Source organism: Lycium ferocissimum, chromosome 5 (assembly GCF_029784015.1).
Source record: "Lycium ferocissimum isolate CSIRO_LF1 chromosome 5, AGI_CSIRO_Lferr_CH_V1, whole genome shotgun sequence".
Taxonomy (NCBI): Eukaryota; Viridiplantae; Streptophyta; class Magnoliopsida; order Solanales; family Solanaceae; genus Lycium; species Lycium ferocissimum.
The window spans coordinates 48,924,635-48,950,243 of record NC_081346.1 but is presented as its reverse complement, the minus strand read 5'-3'; the positions used below and the strand labels follow the sequence as shown (position 1 = coordinate 48,950,243).

At 39.6% G+C, this 25,609-nt stretch overlaps 1 long non-coding RNA gene across 2 annotated transcripts; it reads left to right on the top strand.

The window, feature by feature from the left end:
• Positions 1-12,125: 12,125 nt before the first annotated feature.
• On the top strand, positions 12,126-13,239 carry LOC132058401 (uncharacterized). Of its 2 annotated transcripts, none has more exons than XR_009415294.1 (2): positions 12,126-12,216; positions 12,782-13,239. It is a non-coding gene; the product is annotated as an uncharacterized LOC132058401 (long non-coding RNA). The 2 variants fall into 2 exon arrangements; XR_009415293.1 differs by having other exon boundaries at positions 12,129-12,216; positions 12,785-13,239.
• Positions 13,240-25,609: the final 12,370 nt, after the last annotated feature.

The window sequence follows — 25,609 nt, the reverse complement described above, 5'->3', positions numbered from 1 at the left end:
TTGTATGTAGTGAAGTAATCTTGTGGGTGGTCTAATTTGAATGTTATAATGTATGTTCTATGTCTTAATGTTGTTTTTGAGTAAGTTTGATGGATTATTGTAGCTCAAAAGTAAAGAACATGATAGTAGTTGAGGCCATAATTGAAATTATGAAGAAGTAAAGTTATGAGCTGATTTTCATGGTATTGTAAAGTGGATTATTGTGCTGTTTGTCATGATTTTGATGTTGGTGATGTTGTTGATATTTTGGGATTGAATTGGAGTTTGGATGCAGTAAGATATGTAGGGGAAATGGTGCCCGATTTCCAATAGATGTCTTGTTAGCTTAAGATGAGATTGTAAAGGCGTGACAAGTATAATTGGGACTCATCTATGTATATATGTGTTGATCATGGACTCGCCGGTTCGGGAAGCCGACATTGAGTGATAAAGACGATAAGGTATGTTAAGGCTATTCCCTTTTCTTCTTTTGGCATGGTCTATATGAAACAAACGGACGACGAACGTATAAACTCCAAAGAAGCTTCTATTCTTAGAAATACTAGAATGGCTAATGTTCTTGATTTCCAGAAGCTATTTCATTATGTCCTGATACGTGTCTATGAATCCTGAAGTCCTATTTTGATATTATAATCCATAGTGACATTCGAGGGTGTTATGCTTCCAGGTTATTCAAAGAGTTCCAGAAATAATCTTACGAGTCTCACTTGCATTCATTTGCTTCTATATGTATGTTAAGGCCATCCTTTTTTTTTTTTTTTGGCATGAATTACATAAACTGAGAGAACAACGAGCATATATGACTCCAAGGAACTCTAGTTCTCAATAGTGCTTGACATGATGGTTGTCTTTGATTTTCAAGTGCTGGTTCATTCTAATTATTCTATTGAGTCTCAGATGATGATATAGTTTGCATATGGTTGCTCATGATATTCTACTCGTGCATGCTGTTAATATATCATTCATCGAGTCCCAGGCCAGGTATGTATTCGTGCACAGTTTCATTGCATTGTTCACCGAGACCCTCACTAGAGTGCCGGGTACGGTATATATATGATTATTTTACCGAGTCCCTCACTAGATGGCCGGGTATGGTATATATATGATTACTTCACCGAGTCCCTCACTAGAGGGCCGGGTACGGTATATATTTATATTTCACCGAGTCCCTTACTAAAGGGCCGGGTATGGCATATATTTACATTTTTAGTCATTGCCTTCGGGGCTATTCATATTACAGGTGGTTTCTCATACATTCATTATGGCTTATGTCTCATTCTTTATGATTACTGCTGCCTTACATACTCGGTACATTGTTCGTACTGACGTCCCTTTGCCTGGGGGCGTTGTGTTCATGCCACACAGTCCCATATTGTTTTGCAGGTAAAAGTATTCAGCTAGGATGGTTGGCTATCAGCTGGGATTGGCAAACTCCATTTTCTTCCTGGAGCAGTGCCGAGTCATTATGGTTATCATATGTGTGTATGGGTATGTCGGGGCCCTGTCCCGACTCATATGATTCAGGTATGACAGAAAATATGGGCAAGCCTATGGTATTTGCATGTGCAGATATGAAATTCTTTGTGAGTGTGAGTGTTTTTCTCTTCTCGTTTGTCTTCGTCCCATTCTTATTGTATATATGTGTGTTGGGACACGCTTTGGTCTATGTGACGGCATACGGATGAAACTCGAGCAAATTGAAGTGACCGCCTAAAGTAGCGTTTGTGTGCATCATAATATGCTCGATAAGGTGATGCCATGCATTGAAGCTTCATTGTTAGTCATAACGTTCTTGGGGTGTGTATATCGTTTGACAATCGAAAAAAAGGGGGGCTCCTTGGAAGAAAAACATGCATGCCGGTAGTTCAGAGTCAAAACCAATGTAGACACTATTACTCTATGATATCTAGATGTTAGTTGAGTCCTTGTTACGTCCACTACTTGCTTGAGGACAAGCAAGGACTTTAAGTTAGAGGTGTTGATGTGCCGGGAAATTATGGCACATTTGATACTCTTTTACGAGAATTTTTACTTGTTTTTAGGCATGTATGTGTTGTTTTGATGTGTTTTTGACATGTTTCAGGTAAATCGGGAAGTTCGGGTTCAAGGAGTAGAAGTTACAGAAAAGTTGCACTAAAGCTTGATTTTCACGGTCCGTAGAAAGTTGCACGGACCGTATTTCTGGTCGTACAAAAGGTGGCAACGTAACAGAATGTCACAGTGGGTAGATGCAGAACCACGGACACTTATACGGACCGTGCAATATTGTACGGGCCGTATAAGTAGATGCGACGATGTTGGAAGATGCTTCACGAGCAGGATTGTACGAGTCGTATAACATTATACGAACCATGGAAGACCAGTTTGTATTATTCTCTGCAGACACATGGATGAAGGCCGTATAAGTCTTGTACGGTCCGTGAAAAGCTGTACGGACCTTATAAGTACCGCCTGAGACTTAAGTACAAATTCTGTAATTTTACGTTTTTGAAACCTATAAATAGTCCATTGTAGGGTTTTAATTATTATCAGTTATTATATTTTGACTTTTGGCTTAGAACATTAAATACTCTCTAGTTTTTGAAGGTTCAAACATCAATTCAAGTATTATCAATTCCTCTTTTCTTCCAAAGTAAGCAATTATGAATTCTTCACATTCTTATTTCTTGTTCTTTGTCATGAGTAGCTAAATTCCCTTACTAGGGTTGTGAACCCAATGATGGGTGTTGTGTGATTGGGTTGTGATTGATATACACATAATGGATTATTAGGGTTTATTTATTCTTCATTCTTCATTCATAATTAATGGTTGCAAACATTGATTAAAGCCATTAACCTTGATTTATTTGGGAAAATAATTAGGGTTGGTAAGAATAAATGACAAGGACTCAAAGCTTTAAACTTTGTTTAATAAATTCACTTAGGAATAAGAAGAATTTACTTGGAATGATTAATCGTTCTTCATAGTTACTTTCTTGTATTTGGGAAAATCATAGAAAGAGATAATCTTTATTTATTGGGAAATAGTAGAGATTCATATAGAGATTAAGTGCATTCATATAATGATCCATTAGAAGTATATAAAGATCAATACCCATGACCATAAACTCCATCTAAAGGGACACAACCTTAGTTTCTTTTACCATAAATTACCACCAAAGCAAGTAGTTAGTAATTAGTCACTAAAAACCCAACTTTTACCAAAATCATCGGATTAAGACATTAGACCTAAACTTAGCATCCTATGACTTTAGTAACCTTTTCACACCATATTCCCTGTGGGATTCGACCCCAACCTTGTTGGGTTACTATATTTGACAATGTCCGCGTTATACCATTAATAGGTGTAATTTGAGCGTATCAAATAATAACATCATAAAGAAGTGTATATATATATATATATATATATATATATATATATATATATATATATATATATATATATATATATCATTTATGCTACGGAACGTACAGCCCGATCCATCGTATCATGTGTCGTATATTGCTGCGGAACGTGCAGCCCAATCCATTTATCCATATATTGATTACACATCTATATACTGTCGCGGAACGAACGGCCCGATCGATTTATTCATATATCCCGCGTCCTAGGCGATATCATAATATGCTAACTGATCAGGTGGTATTGCGTATATAACGCCTTATCCTTTTCCCATATCCCATGTATACATACTCATATATCCATATACATCATATACTATACATAGTATGCATGAAAGCCCAAGTGAAAGCTACAACTCTATCGGAGTAACGTAAGGTCGGGAACCTGCGATTACATTATGGAATAATCATCATCGGTATGTCTGATCTTGAAGGAACTAATATAATGAGGTCAGGAAACAACAAGAAATAACATCAATGAAATCATAAAGATAGGATTATCAATCTCGTAATAGCATCATTATCGTCATCATTATCATGGAACATATCTCGTTTCTATCTCACAAAAAGCTCTTAAGAATCATGAACTTTTAACTTTTGGGATGTAAGAAGGTCATGGAATATATGGAAGGTAGTAATATAAGAGTCATGCCTTAACGAAAGAAAGGGACTAGCCTTAAATACCTTTACGTTTCCTTAATGACTAAGCGTTCTGCTTCCAAGCTCACAACTCTACATTTAAGAGAATTCGTACCAAGGTTAGATTATTAGAAAAACGCTTAAGTCTAAGCTAAAACGACTAAGGGCTAACGAAAATTGGGCAGTATTTCCTTTGTTTCAACAACTTTCTCAATATAATATAACAATTTCCAAACATCAATAGCGACACTCATTATATCATAATCAATAGAATTCTCAAGTTAAATATTGTTCACTTCTCAAATTCACCTTCAAACCATCCATAACTATGAGTACAATACAACATCATATTCGTTCTTCACATAACACTTCCTCAACGTCATTAGCATCATTCATAACAAGATTATACTCATCTCATGCTAAGAATCATGACTCAAATTAGCTTACTACTCAAAATGCCCTTACTTCCATATTTGAGCTCATATTCTACATTCTTCTCTGATCCAAGTCTTTCAACCACTCAATACCTTTAATAACATGAAATAAGTGTAAAAATCACCTTTGATTATGTAGGAACGGCCTTTATATGAAGGTACTCCGCTTGAGAAAACCCCAACATCAACACAAAAAGCAATCCTTGATTTCTACTACCCTAGTGAGCACCCATACACATGATTCACTTGATTGTTGGTGTTTGATCTTTGATTTCCCCCTTGGATTTATGTTAGTATAGTGTATGGAATATTCTAGAGCTCTCTTGAAGTGTGGAGAATGAGTGAAATGAGAAATAAGAGCTTGGGGTCCTCTTTTTATAAAATTTAAAAGTTGCCCGCCATGGATTATACGGACACTTATACGGTCTATATAATTTTATACGGTCCGTATAATCTCTCCAGTGATGACCGTTCACTGTGACTATTATACGGACCATTATATGGACCGTATAAAGTTATACGGATCGTATAATTGGTCGTATAACTCACCTTCTTTCCAAATTTGTTCTCGTCGATTCATTTGATCTCTAATCTTTATAGAACCTTCTTAGCACTTGTTTAATACTTCATTAACCAAATAAGGAGCCTTATAACTTCCCCCCAAGACATTACTAAATAATCCTTAACTCGATAACTGGTGATACCTTTCCCAAACATAACTTATACTTCGCTTCTCCTCGACGAACTTAGTTTCTCGAAGTCATATGACTTCAAAATCTTATCGTATATACTTCAAAGCTACTTAATACTCTCCTTAATGTCATAAGGGTTTCATGTTTGCCTTGAGCTTGCGTTAGTCTATTCACAGCATGATAACAAAGAATGTCCGAGGTGTAACATTCTCCCCCCCTTAAGAACATTCGTCCTCGAATGTTGAGTTCTCGGGGCTTCTACAGAAATTTTGCCAGAATTTTCCCTGTAATATGGCACTACCATTCTGTCACAACAACCCAAAATAATATTTCCTCATAGGGCTACCACAACAGCAATAAGAAAACATGGCCAAACACGACCAAAAGCATTAAGAGAAAGCATTACATACCCGGGAACAATGGCGTTTTATCTTGTGCCTCTTCTGGGGGTGGAAATAAGTGCGGATATCTAGACTTCATGTCTTTTTCTTCTTCCCAAGTCATTTCCTCTTTATTATTGTTTCTCCACAAGACCTTAACTTAGGCTACCTTCTTATTTCTGAATTTTCCGCACTTGCCTATCTAGTATAGAGATGGGTACCTCTTCATAAGTCAACTTCTCAGAAATTTGGACATCATCTACCGGCATGATCCTAGAAGGGTCTCCAAAATACTTACGGAGCATCGACACATGGAAAACTGGGTGGACCAATTCAAGTTCCAGAGGTAGATCTAGTTCATAAGCCACTTGGCTCACCTTGCGCACAATCTTATATGCCCAATATATCGAGGACTAAGCTTCCCTTCTTACCGAATCTCATTACACCTTTCATCGGTGACACTTTCAGAAATACCCAATCATTAGTTTGGAATTCCAAGTTCTGTTGGCGATTGTCTGTATAAGCCTTTTGGCGACTTTGAGCGATCAATAATCGGTCTCGGATGAGCTTGATCTTTTCCATCGCTTGCTAAACAAATTTTGGACCTATCAATTATGTCTCTCTGACTTCAAACAATCCAATTTGCGATCTACACTTCCTTCCATACAGAGCTTCATACGGAGCCATCTGGATGATGAAATGATAACTGTTATTATAGGAAAATTCAATAAGTGGCAAATGATCATCCCAATTGCCTCTGAAATCCAATACACATGCCCGCAATATATTTTCCAGCTTGTCCATCGGTCTGTGGATGAAATGTTGTGCTAAGTCTCACTTGAGTTCCCAAACCTTCTTGAAAGGATTTCCAGAATTTAGAAGTAAATTGTGCTCCTCTATCTGTGATAATGGATACTGGGACACCATGAAGTCACACTATCTCTTGAAGATACAACTTTGCATAATCTTATATTGAGTATGCAGTTCTGACTGGAAGAAAATGAGCTGATTTTGTAAGTCCGTCCACGATTACCCATATGGAGTCATACTTATGCCGAGAACGAGACAAACCTACAATAAAATCCATGTTGATCACCTCCCATTTCCAGGTTGGAATTTTCATAGCTTGCAATAATCCTCCTGGCTTTTGATGCTCAATTTTCACCTGTTGGCAATTTGGACACTGAGCAAATTCTGCTATATCTTTCTTCATTCCATCCCACCAATACATTAACTTGAGATCGAGGTACATCTTTGTCGCTCTTGGGTGAATAGAATAACGGGAGTAACGAGCTTCTTCTAGAATCTGACGATGTATTCCTGCAATATCTGGAACATATAGCCTGCCTCTGTACCTGAGAACTACATTTGCAGAAGCCTCAAATAGTGACTTTTCTTTCTGAGGAAGTGTATCTCTATAGTGACTCAACTGGGGATCTTCATATTGGCGCCTTATCACTTCCATTTCCAGGAATGAAACAGATGGATTATGAACAGCAACTCCTGCATTGCCCTAGTCCATTAAGCGGACTCCTAGGTTAGCTAATTGGTGGAGCTCACGAACTAATTCTTTCTTCTCCAACTAAACATCACATAGGCTGCCCATAGATTTACAGCTAAGAGCATCGGCCACCACATTTGCCTTCCCAGGATGATATAAGATACTCATATCATAGTCCTTCAATAGCTCTAGCCATCGCTACTACCGCAGATTCAACTCCTTCTGCTTGAAGATATACTGGAGACTCTTATGATCTATATAAATATCAACAAGTACACCATACAAATAATGTCTCCATATCTTTAGTGCATGAATGACCGCAACTAATCAAGATCATAGGTCAGGTAATTCTTCTCATGTTTCCTCAACTATCTAGAGGCATAGGCTATAACCTTTCTGTGAACACATAGCCCAATCCGACATCAGAGGCACACAATAAACAACATAACCTTATGATCCTCCTGGAAGTTTCAGGACTTGGGCTAAAGTCAGTCTATCTTTTGATTCCTGGAAACTGCGCTCACAAACATCGGTCTACTGAAACTTTGCTAATTTCTGAGTTAGCTTCGTCAATGGCGCTGAAATAGAGGAAAATCCTTCCACAAATCTTCTGTAATAGCCTGCTAATCCCGTAAAAGCTATGGACCTCTGTAGGCGTTGTAGGCCTTGGCCAAGTCCTCACGGCTTAAATTTTCTGAGTATCCACTCGGATGCCATCAGCTGAAATAATAAATCTCGAGTCTAAAGAATTCCAAGGACAGTACGTAGATGGTCTGCATGCTCCGTTTCTGACTGAGAATATACCAAAATGTCATCGATAAACACGATTACAAATAAATCTAGGAAAGGCCTAAACACATTGTTTATCAAATTCATAAACACTGTCGAAGCATTAGTCAACACAAATGACATTATTCGAAATTCATAATGACCGTTTCTAGTTCTGAAAGCTGTTTTAGGAATGTCTTCTTCCTTTACCCTCACTTGGTGATATCCTGATCTTAGATCTATCATGAAAAATCACTTAGCACCTTGTAATTGATCAAACAAATCTTGATCCTCAGAACCAGATATTTATTCTTTATTGTTACCTTGTTCAACTGCCTATAATCAATACACATTCGCAAAGAACCATCTTTCTTCGTCACGAACAAGGTAGGTGCTCCCCATGACAATGAACTGGGTCTAATAAATCCCTTCTCAGGCAAGTTCTTCAGTTGTGCATTTTTATCTTTCAATTCTGCTGGAGCCATTCTATAAGAAGGAATAGATATAGGTTCGGTGTCCGGCAGCACATCAATGGTAAAATCAATTTCTCATTCCGGTAGAAGGCCTGGAAATACATTTGGAAACTCATTTACTACCGGAACGGATCGAAGAGTTGGCGACTTTGCTTCGGTGTCATGAACTCGGACCAAATGGTAAATATAACCTTTTGCAATCATCTTCCTTGCTTTGAGATAGGAAATAAGCCTACCCCTTGGAGATGTTGTGTTACCTTTTCATTCAAGCACTGATTCTCCTTGGAATTGGAATCGAACGATCTTTATTCTATAATCTACATTAGCTTAACAAAAGGCCAACCAATCCATGCCCATAATCACATCAAAATCTAACATTTTCAGCTCAATCAAATCAGCTATAGTCTGACAATCACATACCACAATCGTACAGTTTTTGTATACTTGTCTAGCTATTACTGGATCACCAATCGGAGTAGATACCTCAAAAGGTTTGATTGGCTCGGCCTTCACCCCAATACGACCGGCAATATAAAGAGTGATATAAGACAAGGTAGAATCAGGATCAATCAAGGCATAAACATCATAGGAGAATACGGATAATATACCTATGACAATGTCAGGGGAGGACTCAAGATCCTGTCGCTCGGCTAAGGCATAAATACGAGGCTGTGAGCCACCTGAACTAGATGTTACCCCTCTGCCCCTGTCACGAGCTGCTAAAGTCTGGGGAGCCTACCCTACAGGGTGCACAGACGAAGAAGAACCTGCTACTGATCCTGTGGGCTGAGCCCTATCTCTATCATTTCTTAATGGACAATCACGCATCATGTGGCCAACCCGACCGCAGGTATAACAAGCACCTGAACCTACGCGGCACTGCCCAGAATGTGGCCTGCCACACTGATTATAACATGGTAAGGGTAGTTTCCTCTGACTGGGATCACCTCCAAACTGGAAACCTGAAACTCTCGAGCTCTGACCCTGTCCCGAATAAATGGGGCGATCAAATCTCCTGCTCGCAAACTGAGGAGGTGCACTAGTTGTAGACTGGCCTAAATATCTGGAATATACACTACAAGAAACATGGCTTTTAACGACCACTTCTGAACGAAAGGATGTAAATCCGACCGTTATAAGTATATTTATAATGACTAAGCCTTTTGCCGGTTGTCTAAGGTCAATTTTTTAATTAACAATTACGAAAGGAGAATATCCAGTCCTTAAAAACATGTAATCCGGTCGTTAAATGTAATATTAAAAAAGAAAAGCGCTAGATATATCCGGTTTTGGCTCCTAATCTGAAAACTCCCTCATTCTTCTTCTCCCAATACGGAATAGTACTTTTTTGGAGCCCTAATCTCCAAAACAGTTTGCCTCTTTCTCCGGCCAAATCGAGGTCAATCTCGCCAAGGGTTTCGAATTCTTTATCATTAAAAGCGGCCGCCCGTACCATCCTTGTGTGTCTCTCTTGTTTGATCTCTCTATTATATACATTTCCAATTTCAGTTAGGGCTTTGGTGTTATATGCAACATTATGGTAATTGTACATCTTTGTCAATTTCATTTCCGTGAATGCAATATACTTTTCTTCTTTCTCCTGTAGTTCTTTTGCAATGGAATAGGGTTAAATCACAAGTTACATTTCATAGTTAGATAAAATAATGTTGTGATGATTTGAAGAATCTGCTATAAGTACCAAGCTAATGAGACTCTGAGAGGCACTTCTGCTACTATTGCTTCCAGAAATCAGAGTTTAATGGCTACGAATTTTTATTACTGTTAAATTTTGATGTCTTGGATTTTGAGAATCTATAGAAGTTCCAGGCTTCTAGTTTGTGAACTGTTTTGTAGAGTTAATATGGTAGTTCCAAGTTTATTTTAAATTTTGAGACTTAGAGTTCTAGTGTTGTGCTGCTCAATTACGTTGAAAGGGTGAGTGGAAGTTGCGGTCTTCTAGCTTTATCAGCGTTCTGTTTTGCAGATTTTTCATTCTTATTTAAATTTTTCAAAAGTAAAAGTGGATTGACAGATTATTATTTCGAAACAACTAGGATGTGCCCCTTCCAAGGTAGGGGTAAGGTCTGCATACATCTTATCCTCCACAGACCCCACTCGGGGGATTACACAGGTTATGTTGTTGTTGTTGTTGTTGTTGTAGGATGCGCTGCTCCATTTGGTGTTTCTACTCAACCAGTAATTTCTCAAGTAGAAATGAATTTTGTGTCTCATTAGAGATAATGTGGCTGAATCCCCAGTAAACTAGCGGTGATAACAAGTGTGCTATACTCTCTATGTCTTCATGGGCTTGGAATAGAGACATTACTGATGTAATCCATAACAAGATTAGTCACTGCACTTCATAGCTTTTATAAAAGTTGCATCCTGTCTCTTTCAATTCTTGGTATTTTCTGTTTGTTGGTTTTTTTCCAACTTCTTTTTGTTGGTTCTTTTGTACAAAGTTTGTGTCTTTATGTACCAATTGGGCTATATTTTAGTTGGGTTGTCATTGTTTATGGTGTGATAGTCAGAGGGTCAGTTTAAGATAGATGATTAAATTAAGAAATAATCCGTTTATGATATCTTAGTTATAACGTGTGTAAATTAATCAATTAGATCCCAAATTGGTTGGATTTACACTATGTATTTGGTTCTTAATTATGGGGTTGGAATAGAAGACATTACTTATGTCATCCACAACAAGGCCAGTCACTCTACTTCATAGCTTAGTTTGAAATATGTATAAAGTTATCTTTTTTATTCCCCATTATTCTTGATTTTTTGGTTTTTGTTGCTTCTTCTCTGTAAAGTTGGAATCTTTATGTATCAATTGGCCTAATGTTCTGTTGGGTTGTCATTGTTTATGGTAAGGGTTGGAGGGTCAGTTTTACAAAGTTGATTAAATTAATTTATAATCTTTTCTTGATAACTTGGTAATTATATGTGTAAATTTGTAAATTAGACCACAATTTGGTAGTGAATTTACACTATGTATGGTGAAAAATGTCTATGTTTTGTTCTTAATTATGGTTAATCTTTGTACTCTATAGAGGGTACAACAACCATTATCATAGAGGCAGTTGCATGTGGGGTGAGGGAGAATCCTCTCTACTCTTGCATTCTATCTAAACAACCCAATTTGCTCAGGATGAAATAGATGCAATGCTCGTGATTAGAAGGTGGAAAACCAAGAAGAGTATAGGTCGTTGCTAAATAGTTATATTTGAAATAGTTTCATTATCACTTTTCAAGTCACAATCTGGAAAACAACACTATAGTGTTCATCTTGAAGCAGAAACTACAAACTCGTGAAAGTAGGCAAAAATCTTCTCTATGTTAGAGGAAACCATGCATCTAACTTATTACCTTGAAGAAGTCCCTGTTGAGCATAATTGCAACGCGATTAGATGAGATGTCAAGCTAGAACTCTCCGTGTCTCTCTTTAGCAGCACTGGATGAGCTGTGGTTATTTGGTACTCAAACCGAAAGTCTTTTTCCTCGATTAGTGTTGACATTTCAATCCAACTTGTTAGGGATTTACGCGTAGTTGTAGTAAATGCAGACATTTCTCCTATATGTGTCCTAGCCTGGAAAATGGTGTTGAGAATGAACAGATTGTGCTCTCATTTTCTTATCAAATCCCAAACATAAAAGGTTTCATTAGGCACTATAAAGGCATGAAAGCAACGCTATACCAAAACAAGAATTAATGTGGAAATATTTTCCTCGGAAATCATATTGTCATATGAGGGTATGCCTTCAAGTTTTATTAATTTATTTTTGCCGACCTACAGGTTTTGGTCACAGCAGCTGTCTGCAGCGGTTGGTCAGCTAATGATGCCTTTTACTTCAGCTCTATTTTATGGGAACGAGTACAATTTCAAGACTTCCTTACGAGCTGGGGGTTTCCTGTCCACACACTCATTTGTAAGATTTTTATCCTTATATGCTTGTGCAACCTTGTGTGACCTCACCTGCCATTTACAGACCTGCTTCCTAAACCAATGTTCTATGATAAACTGATCAACGCTTCAATCCCAAATTAGTCTACGATAAAAGAAAATTTAGTGATTAAGCAAACCAGCTTTGTTACCCTTTTCGTTTCAGCTATGTTGCTTAGAGTTTAGGGAGGTGTTGCCACACTAGTATTGGATCCTCTAAAAATGCGTTACTTTTGGAGGATCTGACATGCACCCAACATATTTAAAGAGTCAGAGCAACATAGCATTTATGTCTAGTGTCTCGTTTAATTTCATCTACTTCCAAATGACAGGCAGTAGTTGCCACAGCCACCGCCATTGACTTTGAAAGGCATTTGCTCCTTTTCCATCTTTCCTCTAGAGGAAATCACACATAAATTACAACTTTGGAGGAGCGTTATGGTGTTGCATTTAATTTTATTTTCTTGACTAGTTGATTTTGTCTAGCTATGACTGACATACTATTAGTGTCGTAACTGCTGTTTTTTTTTTTGATGCATTTTTATGTTTAGCAGTGGTTTAAGCTGGCCTTGTCATAAATGATGCAAAAGTATATATGTGTCCGAAACTTGAGTGTCCCTCCTTTTCTTTCAATAGATCAAGAACTCGAAGTTCGAAGAACCTGTTCAGGAAGAAAGTACAGAGCAAGTATAAACAAACGAAGATAGCAAAGAACAAGATGAAGTATAAGAGACTTTTTCTTTACTATTTTAGGAGTGCTTTGGAGATGATCCCATTTGTACATGCTACTATTTTTCTTTTTCTTCTTTTTTTAGGAGTTGACAGATACAATATCATACAATTTGGATAGATATATTTTACGTAATTTGATCTTTTAGCTTTTTGTAATTAGTTTTGCAACTTTATATATTGATTATTTTGTATGTTTTGATTACTATTTAGTTTTTATATTGTTGTTTGGTGGTTGTTGTAAGATAACAGATCTATGAAATATAAAGGCATTCAACGACCAGCTTTGCAGTTGTAACTAAAGGTTTTTCAACGACTAGAATGATAATTAACGAAGAGAAATTTGGTCGCTAAAAGAAGGTATAACGACCATATTTTTATCGTCGTTAAAGCTTTTTTAACGACTGGATTCAAATCTGGTCGTGAACTTTTAACGACGGAGCTTTTAATGACCGGTGACGACCGGAATTTTTCCGGACGATAATGACCTATAACCACTGGATTAGGAATTTTAGCGACCAAATTTCCTCTCGTTAAAAGCCTTTTTTCTTGTAGTGACAACTGTCTCTGACCCCCTGTATACTCGCTACTAGCACCCGTAGATCTGGTCCTCTTATTATGCCCTCTATCAATATCACGCTTACCTCGGTATGCCGTCGCTACTCTTCTACATTCTGAGCTTGAGACTGAATACGGGAGATGTCCATCCCCTCCTAGAGTAAAGCTGTCAAGCAATCTTTGATCAAATGTGGCCCTAAGCCACTTACAAACCGATGCACCCGGTCTCCCATATCGGCTATCATAGTAAGAGCATACCTAGCCAATGAGTTAAAATGGAGACTATACTCCCGAGCACTCATATTCCCTTGCTTTATATTCAGAAACCTATCAGCTGGAGCTCAACGGACTTCGGGTGGCAAATAATGGAGAAAAAAAGCGTCTACAAACTCCTGCCAAACTTGGGGAGGTGCATATTCCTTTCTCGAAGAAACTCAGTTATTATGCCAAAGAACGGCCACATCCCACAACCAATAGAACGCCAACTCCACTAACTTTGTATATGAAACATGTATAATCCTCAGCATCCTCGACATCTCGTCTATAAAACCCTGCGGGTCTTCGTCCGGCTTTGACTCGAAAAATTCTGGAGGATTCAGACTCATAAAATCACGGGCTTTGGCACTAGCCGCCCTGTCCCCTCACTCTGCTACTGAGCCTGAGCAGTAACTAGCTGGGTCAATAACTGAATAACCTCGGTCATCTGCTAACCCGAAGCACCCGGCGGAAGAACTGGAGGCATTGGAGCTGTAGCTGAGGCCCCTTCATGCTCCTCTGAATTTGGTGGGGTGTGAGAAGTACTAGACTGAGCCTCATCATGCGACTCACCCTCCTCTATATGTACCGGGGACTCCCGTTCAGTCCTCCTCCCTGCCGCTGTCTTGCCCTTCCGGGCAGTCGTCGCTTTCTTCTTCACCGGCATAGCTGAAATCATAGCGCACCATTAGTGGGAAAGAGGAATCTTACATTATGGCCCTAGCACACGATCTACCAAGAGAACGGACGGTCGTTATTCCTAAATGCCCCGCTGCCTCTTGTTTATAAATGTGGCGTGCTTCACACCTATAAATAAGACTCCAATGGACACGACTCATAAACATACCCTAGGACGAAACTGCTCTGATACTACTTTTGTCACGACCCAACTAGAGGGCCACGAGGGGTACCCGGAGCTGGCTACCGAGCACCACTTATCATGCTAACTATCACACCCATCCTGAACAGATATAGCTTCTCAAAGACATACTTACTAAGAAATGATCACCAAACATCTCCCGAGAACATGCACATATACAAAGGCTCATAAGGCTACAAAATGTTGTACAAAGTATAGGCTAAAGAAGTCTCATAACATCTATTACCCACACATAAGTATCTACGAGCCTCTAACTGGAATACTGAAATCACAAGGACGGGATAGGACCCCGCCATACCCCAATATGTACACAAAAGAATATACCAATAAGCGGCAACTCCGGAGTAGTAGAGTGCTCCTGTATAGCTGCTGATACAGCTCCTAGGCGTCTGTGCCGCCTCAATGTCTACCTGTGGGCATAAACGCAGAGTCCATAAAAGACGGACGTCGCACGAACAATGTACCGAGTATGTAAGGCATGAATAATAACATCATAAAGAAGTAAGACAATATGAGATAATGAGATATCCTTTACCGCTAGCCTCGAAGTGGGGATATCATGCATGTTAACTTTCTTTAACATCTTTAACAATTATTCATATATATATATATATATATATATATATATATATATATATATATATATATATATATATATATATATATATATATATATATATAGATATCATCATTTCTGCCCGGGAACGTACAACCCGATCCATCGTATCATGTATCATATATTGCTGCCGAACGTTCGTACCCCCGATCCATTTATCCATTTATTCATTATACATCTATATATTGCCGCGAAACGAACGACCCGATCTATTTATCCATATATCACGCGTCCGGGCATCCCGCGTCTAGAACGATATCGTAATATGTCTATTGATCAGTTGGTATTGTGTATATAATGCCTCATCCTTTTCCCACATCCCATGTAGACATACTCATATATCCATGTACATCATATACTATACATCGTATACCCAACTAGAGGGCCATGACGGGTACCCGAAGATGGCTATCGAGCACCCATGCCAACTATCACACCCATCCTGAACAGATATAGCTTCTCAAAGACATACTTATTAAGAAATGATCACCAAACATCTCCCGAGAACATGCACATATACAAAGGCTCATAAGGCTACAAAATGATGTACAAAGTATAGGCTAAAGAAGTCTCATAACATCTATTACCCACACATAAGTATCTACGAGCCCCTAACTGGAATACTGAAATCACAAGGATGGGACAGGACCCCGCCATGCCACAATATGTACACAAAAGAATATACCAATAAGCGGCAACTCCGGAGTAGTGCAGTGCTCCTGTATAGCTGCTGATAAAGCTCCTAGGTGTCTGTGCCACCTTACTATCTACCTGCGGGCATGAACGCAAAGTCCATAAAAGACAGGACGTCAGTACGAACAACGTACTGAGTATGTAAGGCATGAATAATAACATCATAAAGAAGCAAGGAAACATGAGATAATGAGATATCCTGTACTGCTAGCCTCTGAAGGTGCATATCATGCATGTTAACTTTCTTTAACATCTTTCATACAAATATTCATATATATATATATATATATATATATATATATCATTAATGCTGCGGAACGTACAACCTAATCCATCGTATCATGTATCATAAATTGCTGCCGAACGTTCAGCCCGATCCGTTTATCCATATATTCATTATACATCTATATATTGCCGCGGAACAAACGGCCCGATCCATTTATCCATATATCACGTGTCCGGGCATCCCGCGTCCGGAACGATATCATAATATACTAACTGATCAGTTGGTATTGCGTATATAACGCCTCATCCTTTTCCTATATCCCATGTATACATACTCATATATCCATGTACATCATATACTATACATCGTATACCCAACTAGAGGTACCCGAAGCTGGCTATCCCGCACCACTTATCATGCTAACTATCACACCCATCCTGAACAGATATAGCGTCTCAAAGACATACTTACAAAGAAATGATCACCAAACATCTCCCGAGAACATGTACATATACTAGGCTCATAAGGCTACAAAATGATGTACAAAGTGTAGGCTAAAGAAGTCTCATAACATCTATTACCCACACATAAGTATCTACGAGCCTCTAACTGGAATACTGAAATCACAAGAACGGGACAGGACCCCTCCATACCGCAATATGTACACAAACGAATAAGCCAATAAGCGGCAACTCCGGAGTAGTGGAGTGCTCCTGTATAGCTGCTGATAAAGCTCCTAGTTGTCTGTGCCGCCTCACTGTCTACCTCCGGGCATGAACGCAGAGTCCATACAAGACAGGACGTCAGTACGAACAATGTACTGAGCATGCAAGGCATGAATAATAACATCATAAAGAAGTAAGGAAACTTGATTTAAGGAGATAACATGTACTGCTAGCCTCTGAAGGCGGATATCATACATGTTAACTTTTTTTAACATCTTTCATACATATATATATATATATCATTAATGCTGTGGAACGTACAACCCAATCCATCGTATCATGTATCATTTATTTTTGGTAAACGTGCAGCCTGATCCATTTATCCATATATTTATTATACATCTATATATTGCTGCGGAACGAATGGCCCGATCCATTTATCCATATATCCCGTGTTCGGGACTATATCATAATATGCCAACTGATCAGGTGGTATTGCCTATATAACGCCTCATCCTTTTCCCATACCCCACGCATACATACTCATATATCCATGTACATCATATACTATAGATAGTATGCATGAAAACCCAAGTGAAAGCTACGACTCTATTGGCGGGACATAAGGTTGGGAACCTCCGATTACATTGTGGAATAATCATCATCACTATGTCTCACCTTGAAGGAACTAATATCATGATGTGAGGCAACAACAAGAAATAACAACAATGAATTCATAAAGATAGGATTATCAAGCTCGTAATAGCATCATTATCATCGTCATTATCATGGAACATATCTCGTTTCTATCTCATAAGAAGCTCTTAAGAATCATGAACTTTTAACTTTTGGGATGTAAGAAGGTCATGGAATATATGAAAGGTAGTAATATAAGAGTCATGCCTTAATGAAAGAAAGGGGCTAGCCTTACACACCATTACATTTCCTTAACAACTAAGCATTCTCCTTCTAAGCTCACAACTCTACATTCAAGAGAATTTGTACCAAGGTTAGATTATTAGAAACACGCTTAAGTCTAAGCTAAAGCAACTAAGGGCTAACGAAAATTGGGCAACATTTCCTTTATTTTAACAACTTTCTCCATATAATATAATAATTCCCAAACATCAATAGCGACACTCATAATATCATAATTAATAGATTTCTCGAGTTAAATATTGTTCACTTCTCAAATTCACATTCAAACCATCCATAACTATGAGTACAATACAACATCATATTCATTCTTCACATAACACTTCCTCAATGTCATTAGCATCATTCATAACAAGATCATACTCATCTCATACTAAGAATCATGACACAAATTAGCTTACTACTCAAAATGCCCTTACTTTCATATTTGAGCTCATATTCGACATTCTTCTCTAATCCAAATCTTTCAACCACTCAATACCTTGAATAACATGAAATAAGTGTTAAATTCACCTTTGATTATGTAGGAATGGTCTTTGGATGAAGGTACTCCGCTTGAGAAAACCCCAACATCAACACAAAAAGGAATCCTTGACTTCTACTACCCCAGTGAGCACCCATACACTTGATTCACTTGATTGTTGGTGTTTGATCTTTGATTTCCCCCTTGGATTTGTGTTAGTATGGTGTATGGAATATTCTAGAGCTCTCTTGAAGGGTGGAGAATGAGTGAAATGAGAAATAAGAACTTGGGGTCCTCTCTTTATAAAATTTAAAAGCTGCTCGCTATGGATTATACGGACACTTAGACGGTCCGTATAATTTTACACGGTCCATATAAGTGACCGTATAATCTCTCCAGTGATGACCCTTCACTGTGACTGTTAGACGGACCATTATACTGACCGTATAATTGGTCCTATAACTCACCCTCTTCCTGAATTTGTTCTCGTCGATTTATTTGATCTCTAATCCTTATAGAACCTTCTTAGCACTTGTTTAATACTTCATTAACCATCTAAGGAGCCTTATAACTTTCCCTCAAGACATTACTAAATAATCCTTAACTCGATAACTTGCGAGACCTTTCCCAAACAAACCTTATACTTCGCTTCTCCTTGTCGAACTTAGTTTCTCCGAGTCATATGACTTCAAAATCTTATCGTATATACTTAAAAGCTACTTAATACTTTCCTTAATGTGATAAGGGCTTTATGTTCACCTTGAGCTTGCGTTAGTCTATTCACAGCATGACAACACGGAATGTCCGAGGTGTAATATCTTCGACTAGAGTAGACACATGAATAGGTACCGCTATGCTATCATAAGTCAAGTCCCAACCAATAACATGATATGCAGACACATACGAATAAGTGGATCCCGGATCAAATAATACAGATGCTGCTCTATGTCGGATAGAAACGGTACCTTATACGACGGAATCTGAGGCCTCCACCTCGGGTCTACCTAGGAACGAATAATACTGCGCCCCACCAAGACCAGACTGTCGAGACTTTGATCCACTTCTCGAACTCTGGGACCCACCTCTATCGGCCAGGAACCCACCCCCAGAAATCTGTATACCACTACGGCCTGATTGAGCACCGCCTCTTGAAGAAACACCACCTTGGCTACCTGAAGATACCAGAGTCCTCTAGGGCTGATAGCGCTGCCTAGGTTAGGGACACTCATAAGCAAAATGACCAAATGCTCCACACGCAAAACAAGTCTTAGAAGGCGGAGCCTAATGAACCAAACCTGAAGAGCCAGCTGGAATAGCTCTATCTGTTGGTTGAGAAAATGAGCTCTCAGAAGCTCTCTGCCTGGATGGCTCACTAGAAGAAGCCTGCAATGTTGACTGCACAGGGCGGTAGGAATAGGACTGACACAGCCAAGAAGTGTGTCTGGCGCCCTTCGAGTTGTAACCACTATAACCCCCAAACTATCGCTGCCTCTTCTTACTAACCTGTCTAAATGTGTGGTCCTTAAGAGCATTGACTAAAGAAGCATGCTCAATAATGGACCGAAAGGAAGCACCCATGGCCTCAAGCTGAAGGCATGGAATCTGAAGAGAAGTAGCGAGCCTACTAACAAATCATCGAATCCTGTCGGGCTCAGTAGGAATCAGAGGTGCTAAATAACAGGCCAAATATAAGAAGTGAGTCACATAAGCGTCGACAGATAATCCCCTGTGCTGCAAGTGGAGGAACTCATCTCTACGTGTCTCTCTCAAGGCCCGAGGCACATACTTCTCGAGAAAGGCTCGATGAAACTTTGTCCAAGTAAGTTGAGAAGAACCCTCTGGTCTGCAAGAAATGAAGTACCTCCACCATGTCTTGGCGTCTCCACAAAACTGGTATAACACATAATCAATACCGTGGGTATCAACAATCCCCATCCTTTGCAATAACTCGTGCATGTCCAATATAAAACTCATATGAATCCTCTCCAGAAGTACCTGGGAATCTCGGCGGATCCATCTTTCTAAACCTCTCTACCAGCTCCTGATTGGTCAAAGTCATAACAGGGCCTGCCATGGGTCTAAAGTCATCTCCCGAGGCCGGTACTGCATCTATCCATGGAGCCACAGCTGCAGCAGGATGTGCTACACGAGTCTGCCTCTGCCGGGGGTCTGTACCCCAACTCTAGTCTGTGATCCTCCACCAGGAGAAGTAATACCAGCAGCAGCCTGCTGGGCATCCAAATGAAGTAGAATGCGAGCCATAGTGTCATGGGTCGCCTGATCTAAAGTGACCTCGGGGTGTGTCTACGTAGGAGCCACATCATCCCCGATGGCCTGGTCTCGAACATACTGGACCTCAAGCTTAGGCTCTGCAGATAGAGATCTCGCATGCCGCTGTTGAACGGTAGAAGCCCTGTCCCTAGCTGGTGCAGTCCCACGACCTCTAGCTCGACCGCGCCATCTAACTGTCGCTCTTCCCTTGGTGCCAGCTGCAGGTGCAGGCTCCGGCACCCGATCTCTGTCTATCGTGGCTCGAGTCCTCACCATCTGTAAGAGAAGATATACCAGTAAGATACCAATTCGTTTATTCCAGATACCAATTAGAATAAAGTGACACAAAAGAATGAAAGAACGTGAAGTTTCCTAAATGTCCTATAGCCTCTCATAGATAAGTACGGAGCTCATCTTACCTATCCACAAGACTCAACTAGGTATGCTCTCGTATTATAGACCGGGTAACCTAGGGCACTGATACCAACTTGTCACAACCCAATTTCACTAAGTCATGCAGGCACCTATCTTTCCCACCTGGTGTAGCACCTCGTGCATTCGGGCTAAGATTTGACTTATAAGATGGGGGTATAATGAACCCAATTTGAGTAGTGTATAAATGGTGTTTGAAACCCAATCAAGAAATTAGAAGATTCCTTGAGCAAAAGAAAGTCGAAAGCTACCCTACAGAGCTTGTTTTCAAGTGAGTTTGCACCATGTCTCAATTAAAATGAGTATATGTAAAAATCTGTAAGGAATTTGGTGAAAATTTCCTTCTTGAAAGTTGTAGATCTTTGAAACAACTTTCTAACGGTATATTATGGAGGTCAAACTGACATCTGTACAAATAGTTATGCCCGTTTTACAAAAATAGTGTTTTGCCGATTTACGATGGAATCTACGGGCCGTGAAAATTATACGGGCCATAGATTTAGGCCGTAAAATTGGCCCCGAAAGCCCAAATAACTGTGATTGATTTACGGTGGGATGTACTGTCCATAAAACTTTTATGGGCCGTAAAATAGGGCGTAAAATGGATCCGACAGCAATTTTAAAACTTCGTTTTAAGGCTTTTTCACTTCATTTTTCACACCCCCAAGCCCTAGAACGACCTTCTATTCTCTTCCATTATCAAAAACACTAAGGTAAGCCTATTCTAATCATTCCAAGTCAATTCTAATATATATCCTTGTAATCTAAACAAGAATCATCATTCCTAACCTAGGGTTTTCAAGAAAACCCATCTCAAGGTTCAAGATTCAAGATTTTGGAAATCTTCTTCAAAGTTAAAGTCTTTAATTCAAGTTTGGAGCATTAACGGGTATGTAGAGTTACTATCTATGTGTGAGAACATAATTGTTCTTCCCCACGCCTGATAATCCATAAATTATGATTCTCTACTAAAACTAGGGTTTCTATACCATGCTCATGATAACCCTAGGTCCATGTCCATGATTATATTATGTATGAATTATTATAATTCCATCATTGAGTTCTTAATATTTCTTTATGATTATGGAGAATCCGTCCGTAATCCATGAAAACCCATATCTTGTATTCCATGGGTTCTTGCATGCATGTTTTTAAATAAAAATGCTTATTTCATGAATATCCTACATGTCTACAAGTTTTCATGAAATTGTATTATATAACTATCTTCATGCCATGACTCAAGATACATACATGCTAAATACAAGTTATTTCATGAAACCATGTTTACAAGTTATTTCGTGAAATCATGATTACTAGACAAGTACAAGTTAATTCACGAAAATCATGGGCTACTTAGCCAATTATATCATGTTCATGTTTTTGGGAGTTGCACGAATTACCGAGAAGGCTCAGATAGCCTGAAACTACGTAGCCACCGTAGGACAAGGATCGCTCCGCCCAGTTAGGACGATTTCCTTAATTTGACACTGAATGGATCCATCAGGCACGTTACCACCTTATACCCTGGCAAGGTATGGGGGCTCTGCTGGTCCGGCGAGGTACCAGACTCCACGTGGTGATATCATGTTGTCGGTTTATGAAATTCTCTCCCTACTTATCATGTTTTACTTATGTTATATATATATATATATATATATATATATATATATATATATATATATATATATATATATATATATATATATATGCTCATGTTTATAGCTTCTTATCATGTTATTCCATGTCCCATGTTATTTCTTTCGGTTTTTTACATACCAAGACATTCAATGTGCCGACGTCTCCTTTTATTGCCCGGGGGCTCGCATTTCACGACGTAGGTACGGATTTACAGACGACACCCTGCGCTCATTAGGATCCGCACATACCCGGCTTATTGGCGAGCCCCATCTCATTCGGGGTTTGGGCATTGTCTTTCTTTATTTAGTTTTGCATCTAAAGGTATGCCGGGGGGCCTTGTCCCAACAAGTATGTTATGTATCATGTTAGAGGTTTCATAGACAAGACAGGTGTCATGTTAGACTTCCAGAGTTGGTTAGCCAGTTTAGCTCATTTATGATATTGCCCGCATTCATGACTTAATCAAGTACTTATGTTTAATATTATGACTTACTATATTTTATAAAAGCTTATCATGCACTTCACGTTATATTGCCGCTCATCTATGCCTCATGATAATTCAGCAAGCCATGTGGTTCGCTCGGTCACATGCAGTCAGGCACCGAGTGCCGTGTCACCCCCAGGCCGTGGTTCGGGGCGTGACAGAGCTTGGTATCAGAGCCTAGGTTCAAGTGTCTTTAGGGAGTCTATGAAACCGTGTCCAGTGGGGTCGCTTTTATAAGTGTGAGGGCCCCATACATATAAATAGTTGACCACCAAGACATTCAGGATTGTCTCACTTTTTTCATATTCTAGATCGTGCTTAGAGTGAAGATTTTTTAGGATGCCTTTCTAACTCGTGCGTGCACGTATTTTCGTAAAAAAATGCCTGCGAAAAAGAAATACATCAGAAAGGCTACAGCCACCAGCCAAAGAGCTACTGCGGAAACAATTCACGAAGAGACCGTTCTGACTCAGACAGCAGCCCTAACCGCTCCTACAGTTACACCTCCTACTGATTCGGATGGGGATGTTAGGAATGCTATCAATATGCTCACAAAACTGGTAGCGTACTCAGGCCCAACGTCAGGAATCTAGGTCAAGTTCAGGAGGCAATGGAGAGTCTTCTAAGACTAAGGACTTTCTCAGGATAAATCCCCCAGTCTTTACGGGGACAAAGAAAGATGAGGACCCTCAGGATTACATTGATGCTCTCCAAAAGATCTTCAGGATTATGACAGTTACAGAAACCGAAGCGGCTACTTTTGGAGCTCATCAGCTACAGGGCATTAGTAACACTTGGTATGAATCTTGGGAATTATCCCGAGGTGAGGATGCACCTGATGCTACATGGGATGAATTTACAAGCGCATTTCTGGACCACTTCATGCCAATAGAAGTCAGAGAGGCTAAGGCTGAGCAATTTCTGAAGCTTAAGCAGAATGGCAGGTCAGTTCAGGACTACTATTTGGAATTTGTCAGTCTGGCTAAGCATGCTCCACATATGGTACCGGATATGAGGGCAAGAGTGAGGAGGTTTGTTGGAGGACTTGATTCCCATTTGTATGATGGGGCCAATATTGCTGCACAGAATGGGGGAATGACCATCTCTAAGATGGTTGCTTTCATACAGGGTAATGGGACAAGGCTAAAGGAGGAGAAAGCCTTGCAGAAAGAGAAAGACAAGGAATTCAACAAGAGGGTCAAGTCTACGGGTAGTTCGGGAACGGAACAAGAAATTCTTTAAGAATAAGTCACAGACTCCGCTCCATCCACAAGCAAGTGCCCCACTCCCCAAGTTCCGTAATGATAAGCAAAGCAGAATTTCGTGCCATCAAGTTCTTACTCTCGTGCTAGTGTGGGTCGGCCGACTTATACTCATCCGATATGCGGCAAGTGTAGTACAAAGAGACACTCGTGTGAGTGTCGTGTGGGTACTGATGGTTGCTTTAGATGTGGTCAGAAGGGCCATTTTCAGAAACACTGTCCATCAGCCAGATAGGGTACTGGAGGTAACGTGGCGCAGTCCATAAATTCAGCAGCTCCTCATCACAATCGGCCCAACAGGGCGCGGAACGCAAGGTCCGCAATGGTGGTGGTCAAAACCGTTTGTATGCATTGACGGTCGTCGTCGGATAAAGAGGCTAGAGCGATGTTGTCATGTACACTCGCTTTTTCACATTTGAAGTATATGCCCTTATTGACCCAGATCCACCTTATCTTATGTAACCCCTTTTGTTGCTAAGAAATTTGGGTTTGAACCGGAAAAGTTGCATGAACCCTTTAAAGTGTCTACCCAAGTGGGAGAGTCAGTCATAGCTAGGCGTATTTATAGAGGTTGCCCAATTTTAGTCCATCACCGTAGAACCATAGCTGACTTAGCAGAGTTAGAGATAGTAGACTTTGATGTGATCATGGGTATGGACCGGTTAGCTTCATGTTATGCCACAAAGATGTTGTAGAACTAAAGTTGTAAGATTCTAATTTCCTAATGAGCCTACCATAGAATGGGAGGGTAATTCGTAGTACCGTGTGGGTAGATTTATTTCTTACCTAAAAGCTAGAAAAATGATTTCCAAAGGTTATATCTACCACCTAGTTCGAGTCAAGGATTCAAATGTCCATACTCCAACTCTCCAGTCCGTCCCAGTTGTAAATGAATTTCCAGAGGTCTTTCCCGAAGATCTTCCAGGAGTCCTTCCTGACAGGGAGATTGAATTTGGAATTGATCTACTTTCTGATACTCAGCCGATATATATTCTGCCATACAAAATGGCTTCAGCAGAGTTAAAAGAGTTAAAAGCCCAGTTGAAAGATCTTCTTGACAAGGGGTTTATTAGGCCTAGTGTTTCGCCTTGGGTGCGCCGCCTTATTTGTCCGAAAGAAGGATGGTTCCTTACGTATGTGTATAGACTACCATCGCTGAACAAGATCACCATTAAGAATGGTACCCTCTTCCTAGAATAGATGACTTATTTGACCAACTTCGGGCGCCCAATGTTATTCCAAGATTGACCTCGGATCAAGCTATCATCGTT